Here is a 10,790-nt window from a genome sequence, read left to right as displayed (position 1 = left end):
GAGGCTGCTCTCTGTCTGTCTCCCTTTCACCCTGCAGTGGTCTCCACCTGATTGGAGAACAGGGATTTCCAGAGGCGGTGCAGTAGGAGGATCCTGGGATCACTCCTGTCTCCCAGGGAGGAAGGAAGGGGTCTGTGGGCAGCCCTTGGGGGCCATGACGTTCCTCATAGAAAACACAGAGGTTGGGGGAACCCATTTTGTTGGGGAGTGACTCGGGGCAGGGGCCCCTTGGCCTTTGTCGTCCGTGCTCTCCCCACCCCCACCACTGCCCTGACCTTGACACTGGGGGCTTAGGGAGCAATTAGACCGCTGGTGCTGGGTCAGGGAGTTGGGTGGTCCAGGGGCTAGGGCTGCCTGGTCCAGTCACCCTTTACAAGGATGGGTAAAGCTGGACCTCCCCAAGGATCTTGATTCCCCACAAGGCCCCCAAACCCTGATAGCAAACGCACACAGCAGAGCCTGTCTGTGCTGGCACAGGGCCCTTCTGTTCCTGCTGTTGCAGGCAGTCAGGCCCGCCTGAGGAGTCGAGGGTGTTCAGAAACAGCATGTCCCCTTGGGTCTTTGGGTGCGGGCTTGGGAGAGGTCCCTGTGATGTTTGCCCTGGGCAGGGACGGGCCATGGCCTTTCGTCACCTCTGTGTCTGGCCAGGGGTGGAGACCAGGACCATAAAGTCTCAGGTGTGAGTGGGCACCCCGCCCAGGAGAAGGGCTGGAAGCTGGGGACCCCAGGGAAAGCCCTGGACATTTGGAAGGGACCATGTCGAGGCGGGGGATGGGGAGGGATGGCTGGAAGAGAGAGGGGCTTCTCGGGGGTGGGAGTGGAGGGTCCTTCACTTGGCCTGGCCTGTTGCCAGCTGCCCCTTCCATGGTTCTGAACTTCTCCCTCCATGGTCACCCGCTCCCTGGTGCTTCTTGGCTCCCACCTCTTGTCACCACTGGTGTGCTCACACCTCTAGCTTCTGTCCCTCCCTCCTGCACTGCCCCACCCACAGTGGCTCTGACTTCCGCTGAGAGAGAGGGACCCTGGCTCAGCACAGTGACTTCTCCAGGACTTATGAGGGAGGAGGGTGGACAGGCTGCCCTTCGTTTAACTCCCCGTGGTCACCACGTGCTACCTGCTCAACGCCATCACCTCACCTCTACCCTGGGACAGGCACTGCTCTTCTTCAAGGCAAAGGTCTCTGAGGTCCTTTTTATAGCTGATCCCTTCCTGGGAGGCTTTCATTTCTTGGTCCCTCTTGACGGGGGAAGGCGGGCAGCCAGAGGCCCGTTCCCCGGGAAATGCTGGTGATCTGGATTCCGACGCTGGCTCTCTGGCTCTCTGCATCCTTTACTGCTACATTGACACAGGGTGAGTGCCCCTGGGCTGATGCTCCGGGTCCAGTGCTCCTGGGTGGTCATAGTACACGCCCCTGCCTCAGGCAGCAGGGTTGCAGGTGGCCTCCTCCCCTTTGCATGGCAAGGGGCTGCCACAGGGCTGGAGACCCCTGCTGTGACCTCATCTTGCCTTGGGGTTGCTGAAGGGGTCACTGTGGAGACGTGTGGGTGCCTGTGGTGTGCAGGGGATGGTCTGCACACAGCCCCTGGCCATGGAGTGGCTGAAATCCACAGCTTCTGCCCTCCAGGCTCCCCCCGGAGGATAAGGGGGTTTTGTCACAGACAGTGGGCTCTGTCTGCCCTCCTCCTGGGGGCTTTATCTGCTGGAGAGATGGGTCTTTCCAAGCCTCACAAGGGCACTGCACATGCTGCCAGCCTTGGTCGGGAGAGAGGGAATCCAGAGGGGTGTCTGACAGTGTCCTCTCTTGACCTGGGGGAGCCTCAGGTGCACCTGGGGAATCCCCTCCATTTAGAAATGACTGACGGGGCCGGTTGTGGTGGCTCATGCCTGTAATCCCAGTACTTTGGGAGGCCGAGGTGGGTGGATCACCTGAGGTCGGGAGTTTGAGACCAGCCTGGCCAATATGGTGAAACCCCGTCTCTAATAAAAATACAAAAATTAGCTGGTCATGGTGTGGCACCCCTGTAATCCCAGCTACTTGGGAGGCTGAGGCAGGAGAATCACTAGAACATGGGAGGCGGAGGTGGAGGTTGCAGTGAGGTGAGATGGCACTACTGCCCTCCAGTCTCACAACATGAGTAAAAAACCGTCTAAAAAAATGGCTGAGGGGCTGCAGGAAAAGACAGGAGTTTGGGGGTCCTTGCTCAGCCTGGTGGTGGCTGTGTCTGAGAGATGACTCTGACCTGCTGATTTCCCTCATACAGAACAGACTTTCTGATTCCTTCCTGGCAGGGGTGGACAGGGATGAGGAGAGGTGGGAGAGGGAGACCTTGAGTTGAAGGCTGTGGGGTGGGCAGAAGGGGTCGTGAGGGGGCAGGGAGCTGATGTGGGGGTCTCTGGAGCCCTGCAGGACACCTTCGAGGTAACCCACCAGGGAAGTCCCACCATCCTCCTAGCCAGGGACTCAGGCCCTCCGAGGCGGCTTCTGTCTGCCAAGCCTTGACAGATGAAACCTCTTTACCCCACCAGGACATGTTCGGAGAGAGGTACAGGTGGGGAGGAGCTGATGGGAGAGTTTCAAGGGCTGGAGTGATGAACTCTGTGGATTTGGGGACATTATGAGAGTTTATTAATAACGTATAGATTCCCTTTAAGTTCATATACAGGAGTGGGAAGCTGTGGGCCTGGATGGGTCTTAGGAGGGGTCCTCCGCATCCCTGCTCCCAAGGCCTGGCCTAGTAGATCTCTCTAGTCAGATTATTCAAGGAGAGGGTGATGGAGGTGATGACAGCGATGATGAAGGCCCCAGGAGTCAGCAGGTGGCATTGCCTCTGTGTACCCAGCCATGTGTTAGAGACGGCCCCTAAGCAACCAAAGCCCCTGTCCCTGAGGTGCTTATAATTGTGTGGCAAAGATAACACAGGTGAATCCCTTCGTGGTAAAACAGTCAGAAAACCATCTATCTATGGCCAGTGCAGAAAGCAGGAGGGAGTGAGGCCAGGCATGTAGGGCCACTCCGGAGGGCTTTGGAAGGTCTGATTAGATCCAGAGACCCCTGCCCTCCTCTTGTAGAGAGCTCTGCCCTTCACAAGGCCCTTTCCCAGCATGTAGCTCATATGATTGTCACCAGGAGGACTGTGTAAGGAAGTCAGGGCAGATAAGGATATGGAGGCTCAGAGAGGATGAGTGATTTGCCTGGGGCCATACAGCAAATAATGAACATGGCCATCACTTGACAGGTGATTTGCGCCCTGTGCCCCTCTTCCCCTCTAGCGGACCCCAGTTCTCTGCACCCACGCCTCTCCTTATGGGACCCCAGTTCTCTGCACCCATGCCTCCCCTCCCCCTCTAGAGGACCCCGGTTCTCTGCACCTGCACTTCTCCTCCTCTAGCCGACTCCACTTCTCTGTACCCATGCTTCTCCTCCTCTAGCGGACCCCAGTTCTCTGCACCCGTGCCTCTCCTCCTGTAGCAGACCCCAGTTCTCTGAAAACCATCTCCTGCTCCGGGAATGGATTCTGGGTCCTTGGGGAGCAGTTTAGATGTCAGATCAGAGACTACCAGTGGCATCTGTAGCTTTTTTTTTTTTTTTTTCTTTGAGACTGAGTATTGCTCTTTTGCTCAGCTGACTGGAGTGCAGTGGCGGGATCTCAGCTCACTGCAACCTCCACCTTCCGGGCTTAAGCAACCCTCCTGCCTCAGCCTCCCAAGTAGTGGGGATGACAGGCACCTGCCACCATGCCCAGCTAATTTTTGTAATTTTAGTAGAGAGGGGATTTCACCATGTAGGCCAGGCTGGTCTTGAACTCCTGATCTTGTGTTCTGCCCACCTTGGCCTCCCAAAGTGCTGGGATTACAGGCGTGAGCCACTGTGCCCGGCCCTAACTTTAAAACATTTTTTTATTAAAAAATAAAATATTTTTGCCCATGCTAGTCTCAAACTCCTGCCCTCAAGCAATCCTCCCACCTTGGTCTCCCAAAGCGCTGGGATTATAAGCATGAGTGAGCCACCATGCCTGGCCCATTTTTAATATTTTAATATATTGAGTGTGGGGTGACATGGAGTTTCTGGGAGGAGCTGTTCTGGAGTCCTGCGGCTCCCGGACAAGGGACGCAGTCTAGAACTCTACCTTCTTCAAGTGCTACAAAGGGCACAAGGGCCAGAAAATGCCAGGGACCCACATGGGGACTGGAAATATTTTTAGTATTTTTGGGGTGTGGGGTCTGTGGGCCTTCCTGCACCCCAATGAGCTGTGGGTGACCCCAGCTCATCCCAGTGCCACCCAAGATTAGATCTTCTCCAGGGAATCTGATTACCAATATCCCAGTTCTCTCCCTAGCTCCGTGTAAGTTCAGACAATGCGGTTCTGAATTTGTCTAAGGCCTTTGAGCATCTGTTAATATCATACTTCCTTCCTGTACTACTTCTCAACCGCCACCAAACTCAAACGCTGCCTCTCCCTCTCCCCATACCCTCATCAGCCCAGATGGAAGGGCTCCAGAGGCCCCCTCTGTGCCCCTCCAGCCCCGGGCCCCCTCTCGTAGCTCCAGCAGCAGATTGGGCTGTGGCCATTTCTGCCCCAATCCCATCTCATTAACTCTACTATAAACTGTTTATTCACCCGGCCTCCTCCAGAGCACCTGCCCAGGCAGAGCCAGCCTTTGCTGTTTGCTGAATGCGTAAGTCTATTAATCTCTGTATAAAACAGCACTCCTTGTAATTCCTTCAGATTTTACATCACTCGAGTTTCAAAGGTTGCCCGTTTGTCTATTGTGAACAAATCTGTTCTCCCCTCCACCACTCTCTTCCCAAATTTATAGATGTTAACCATTTCTACTCCCAGCTTCACCTTTCTCAGCTAAAGAGTGCTGACCCCTTCAGACCCCTGACCCTGCCCCTCCGGAGCAGACACTTGGTCCCTCTCCCCTGCACCATCCCCTCCTGGACCCTTACTAGGAACACTTTGGAGCTTCATGTACACAAAACAGGATACTGGTTCCAGTCCCCATGTGGGTCCCTGGCATTTTCTGGCCCTTGTGCCCTTTGCAGCACTTGGAGAAGGTAGAGTTCTAGACTGCGTCCCTTGTCCGGGAGCCGTAGGACTCCAGAACAGCTCCTCCCAGAAACTTCACGTCACCCCACACTCAACAGGCCCAACTGGAGACCCTTGTCTTCCACCAAAGAGAGACTCCTTCCTCCCGGTCAATACAGCCTCCCAGACCGTCCATCTCCTATTCCAGGGTGGCTCTCGGTGCCTCTCAAGAGGCTTCTTTTAAATGAGGATGGTAGAAATACAAGCCATAATATCAGAGATAAAGAGTTCTTTTCTAATTTTTTAAGATTGTTATTATTATTATTTGAGACAAGGTCTCTCTCTGTTGCCCAGGCTGGAATGTAGTGGCATAATCACAGCTCACTGCAGCCTCGACCTCCTGGGCTCAAGCATTCCTCCTGTCTCAGCCTCTCAAGTAGCTGGGACTACAGGTGCACACCACCACACCCAGCTAATTTTTTTCTCGTATTTTTTGTAGAGATGGGGCCTCACTATGTTGCCCAGGCTGGCCTCGACCTCCTGTGCTCAAGCTGTCCTCCCACCTCAGTCTCCCAAAGTGCTGGGATTACAGGTATAAGCCACTGCACCTGGCCAAGACTTCTTTTCAACAGGATGTGCAGTAAATAAGACACAGTAGAGGAAATAATTATGAAGATAAGTCAGTAAAAACTGAAGATAAATCAGTTTTTATATTCAGTCAATTGACTGAAGATACATCAATAAAAATTACTCAAACTGAAATCCAGAAAGGGGTGGTGGGGATTTGTGCAGAACAGAGCACCCAAGAGCTATAGTCCAATATGGAATGTCCTAACATACATGTCATTGGAATCTCAGAAGGAGAAGAGAGAGAGAACAGGGCAGGAGAAATATTTGAAGACAATAATCACTAAGAATTTCCCAAAACTAAAAGATGGACCACAAACCACAGATATTATAGTCAGAGTCAAATTGTTGAAAATCAAAGATAAAGAGAGAAAAAAAATTTTTGAGACAGGGCCTCACTCTGTCACCCAGGCTGGGGTGCAATGGTGCAATCACAGCTCACCACAGTCTCTAATTCCTGTACTCAAGAGATCTTCTCCCCTTAGCCTCCCAAGTAGCTAAGACTATAAGGATGTGCCACTATGACCAGCTCATTTTTTTTTTTTTTTTTTTTTTTAAAGAGACCAGGTCTCCCTATGTTGCCCGAGCTGGTCTCGAACTCCTGGACTCAAGGGATCCTCCTGCCTCGGTCTTCCAAAGTGCCAGGATTACAGGCATGAGCCATCACATCCATCTTAATTTTTTTTTTTTTTTTTTTGAGACGGAGTCTCGCTCTGTCGCCCAGGCTGGAGTGCAGTGGCCAGATCTCAGCTCACTGCAAGCTCTGCTCCCGGGTTTACGTCATCCTCCTGCCTCAGCCTCCTGAGTAGCTGCGCCCGCCACCACGCCCGGCTAGCTTTTTGTATTTTTTAGTAGAGACGGGGTTTCACCGTGTTAGCCAGGATGGTCTCAATCTCCTGACTTCGTGATCCACCCGTCTCGGCCTCCCAAAGTGCTGGGATTACAGGCTTGAGCCACCGTGCCCGGCCAATTTTTTTTTTTTTTGCTTTTGATTTCTAAGCACTTTTATTTTAAAAATGTGAATTATACAATCCCAACACACACAACACACACACATACACACACACACCCCCTATAAGCACATTAAATACTACTTTGCCATGACAGCTCAGTGTACTTCACAATTCTTAACACTATTCTATGTGGAATACAAAATGCCTTTTTATCTGAATTAACATGCATTAGAGTTTTAGTATATGTGAAAATAAAGGAATTATAAATCAGTAGGAAAGATATTAAGGTAGAAGCATCACCAATCAGCTAGCTCAGTAGATGTTATCTATATTTATTTTCTACCTTTATGGAACAAGAACCTGCTAACAATCTTAGGTAAATGGTAAAGTAACATATTTTTGCCTTGATGCCATTAGTCACAATGCCATGAGGTAACTGCTATGTGATTTCCCATTTGCAAGGAAACATATTAATTCCATTTCTACTGAATATACAATTAGGTTGTAGGGACACAGATAGCTCATTTGAGTTATCTGAGTTTTTCATCTTTATATCTAAAAATCTAATCTGAAAATAGTAAAAGCAGAAAACACTGATTTAAAACCTTAGATGCTACTGTAATAAAAGTTATGTTTATAAACATGTCAGTATATTCCTTCAACTTCAAGAATCTTGAATTTCCTTGCTAGAAGGCTTTTTTCCTCAAAGATTCCTTTTAGGCTTACTTTGGTGTTCAGGATCTCCAAGTATAAATGTAATCTCTCAGCACCACATTCCGTAAAGCTGATTTCCCAAGTAATGGTATTTGACTAAGTTGCTCCACAGTGTTAGGGTGCAAACCACAGTTAGTAAGCTCCTTATGAACAACCTCCATTATCAAGTACTTTGTCCACTGGCAGGCAGATGTTAAACACAGCAGTTGGCTCGTGTGGATGTAGTACTGCAGAGAAAGACCCACTCTGTGAAGATTGGAGCAGCGCCGTCAGTGAATGCAGAGAATGAGGCATGATAGGACCTGTAATCTCCAAACTAAACTGGTCTCTGTATCCAGGAAGAGCTTGTGTCTTCACATAGACACTTCGTGCTCCCCATATCCCAAGCTTGTTCCAGATGCTGTCTCCTTCTTATGGCCACTTTCTTTTATTAAAGGCAGAGAAAATTCAATACCTTCATTTCTCATAGCTTCTCTTAAACCTCGAGTTGTAGGAGATATGAGAGCTGTGATGAAGTCACTTCCAGCTAATCCTGCTGCTCGGAACAGGACAGTAAACTGATAGGTACAAACGTAGAAATAGGGGCAAAGTTTTGTCTTCAGCAAATTATATACAGAAGTAAAGCTCACGGATCAGTCACTCATTAAAACATGCTGCAGGGTTGCATCATTTGACCAAGGACTTGTCTTTCCAGCCATTTTTCTATTAGCTCCAATACGAGGGAACAGTGGTAGCCAAGACAAAGCAGGGTGGAGCCAACAGATAAGGCTCTGCTGGAAGGCACAACGGAGCTCAGTGGAGAGTTTGGGATCCTGTATACTTTTAGGCAAAGTAACTTCTATTGCCCTGCAATGCTGGACAAGACCTTGAGCCTCTTCCTGTGCTTTCAAATGATCTGCCCAGGTAAAGGGTTGAGAACAGGTGAAAAGCAGTCGGGTTTTAATACTCCAGTCCACAGGTAACTCAGTATTTTCTGAGGACGGAATATCAGACTCAGAGAACGATACATGTAAAGTCTGGGGTAATTCAGTAACAGTTGTTCTTTCAGGGAACTTCTCTTCCCATAGCAAATCATTTTCTTGATTAGAATCTAAAAACGGGCCCGGCGCCTCCGGCTGCTCGCGGGCCGGCCCGTCGGGGAGCTCCGCGGCGACCCGCGGTCGGTTGTCCAGGCGGGCGAAAGGGTTCCTCCGGGCAGCGGCCGGGCCGCCGCCACCGCCTCTGCCCCCCGCGGCAGGGAAAGGGCGAAGGTGCAGCCCCGCCGCCAGGGCGGCTCGGCGGGCCGCCGGCTCCGGCAGCTCACGGGGCGGGGAGGCGGCAGCTCCACGGCTCCGGGCCCTTTTCCATCGGAGCTGCACTACCTCGGGCGGCTTTCGGAAGCTGGGTGAGTAGCAGGGAACCGATAGGGCCATGACGCGCGGCGGCTGAGGTCGGCCGGCCGCCTTTTTTTTTTTTTTTTTTAGAGATGGGGTGTCACGACGTTGCCCAGGCTGGGGCCTCCCAAAGCACTGGGATTACAAGGCATGAACCACTGCACCCAGCTGATGAAGAGAAAATCTTGAAGGCAGCCTGTCTTAGTCAGCTTGGGCTACCATAGCAGAGACCATAGACTGAATGGCTTAAATAATAGATATAGGCCGGTCACGGTGCGTCATGCCTGTAATCCCAGCACTTTGGGTGGTTGAGGTGGGAGGATAGCTTAAGCCCAGGAGTTCGAGGCAGGCCTGGGCAACAAAGCAAGACTTCCATCTTTAAAAAAAAAAAAAAAAAAGAGATTTATTTCTCACAGCTCTGAAGGCTGCAAACTTCAAGACCAAGGTGCTGGCTGTTTTAGTGCATGGTGAGCACCCACATTTGCATACCTCGGCCCATAGCAGGGGCTGGGGCAATGGCAGTGGACCCATCCCGGAAGCCCTCCCCTGAGACCCAAGGCCTCCAGGACAGCTCCACCCAGAAACCTCACCATCACCCCAAACTCAACAGACTCAACTGGAAACCCCTGTCATCCAGCAAAAAGAGGCCCCTCTCCTCCCAGTCAACACAGCCTCCTGGACCGTACATCTCAGTGCCCCTCAGCCAACCATCAGGTGGAGCCCCCATTTCCAGGGGAGTTGGGTTCCCAGCTGGACCTTCACGTCCTCCTCCCAGGATGGCTTTGGGTGCCTCTCAATGGCCTCTCTGACGCTGATCTGCCCTACAGAGGCATTTCCAGGCCTACTCAGCCCACAGAGGTTCCTCTGATGTCTAAATAGCTCAGCTTATGGCGCCGGATGTGGTAGCTCATGCCTGTAATCCCAGCACTGTGGAAGGCCAAGAGGGGTGGATCACCTGAGGTCAGGAGTTTGAGACCAGCCTGGCCAACACGGTGAAGCCCTGTCTCTACTAAAAATGCAAAAATTAGCTGGGCATGGTGGTGTGTACGTGTAATCCCAGCTATTTGGGAGGCTGAGGCAGGAGAATTGCTGCAACCTGGGAGGTGGAGGCTGCAGTGAACTGTGATCATATCACGGCACTCCAGCCTGGGTGACAGAGCAAGACTCTGTCTCAAATAAATAAATAAATAAACAAACATCTCAGCTTGGTCTTACTGCTCTTGTCACCTACAAATGCACCTGCACCACCACTCTCTCCCCAGCAAACATCACGCTCAATCCAGCACATGTCCCCTCATCTTTCAGGGCATTCCTGCGCCTTAGCTCCCCTGCAGAGCAGTGGAAATGATTTTCCTGCCTTCTCAGGGTAGTCTTCCCTCATTCTACTGTCTGCTTCTCCAAAACCTCACCAGTTCTCAGTGTGCACTGGAGTACCCAGAAGAGGCTGCAGAAAGTAGGAAGGAAATCAAGCTACAGATGCTGGGCCAGGCGTGGTGGCTTATACCTGTCATCCCAGCACTTTGGGTGGCCTAGACGGGTGTATCACTTGAAGCCAGGATTTCGAGACCAGCCAAGCCGACATGGCAAAACCTGCTCTCTAGCAAAAATACAAAAAAAAAAAAAAAATTGCTGAACATGGCGGCACACACCTGTAATCCCAGCTACTCGGGAGGCTGAGGCAGGAGAATCACTTGAACTAGGACAGAGGTTGCAGTGAGCCGAGATCATGTCACTGTACTCCAGCCTGGATGACAGAGTGAGACTCTGTCTCAAAAAAGCAATTCTCTTGCCTTAGTCCCCCGAGTAGCTGGGATTACAGATGTGCACCACCAAGCCTGGCTAAGTTTTGCATTTTTAGTAGAAACAGGGTTTCACCCTTTTGACCAGCCTAGTCTCAAACTCCTGACCTCAAGTGATCTGCCCGCCTTGGCCTCCCAAAGTGATTGCAGGCATGAGCCACTGCGCCCAGCCTCAAATTACCCTTTTAAAGCAAACCAACCCACCTGTAAACCCACCATCTGGGCGAGAACATCTATTCTTCATACCTTTGCCCAAACTGGATAGACTCAATCTTCCTAATAGTTGCCACCTAG

At 51.3% G+C, this 10,790-nt stretch overlaps 1 pseudogene; it reads right to left on the bottom strand.

The window, feature by feature from the left end:
- Positions 1-7,694: 7,694 nt before the first annotated feature.
- On the bottom strand, positions 7,695-8,741 carry LOC119621344 (protein downstream neighbor of Son pseudogene; annotated as a pseudogene).
- Between the last annotated feature and the right edge of the window lie 2,049 nt (positions 8,742-10,790).

This window comes from Chlorocebus sabaeus, chromosome 28 (genome assembly GCF_047675955.1).
Source record: "Chlorocebus sabaeus isolate Y175 chromosome 28, mChlSab1.0.hap1, whole genome shotgun sequence".
NCBI lineage: Eukaryota > Metazoa > Chordata > Mammalia > Primates > Cercopithecidae > Chlorocebus > Chlorocebus sabaeus.
The sequence above is the reverse complement of the archived record's forward strand: the minus strand, read 5'-3'. Positions and strand labels throughout refer to the sequence as shown.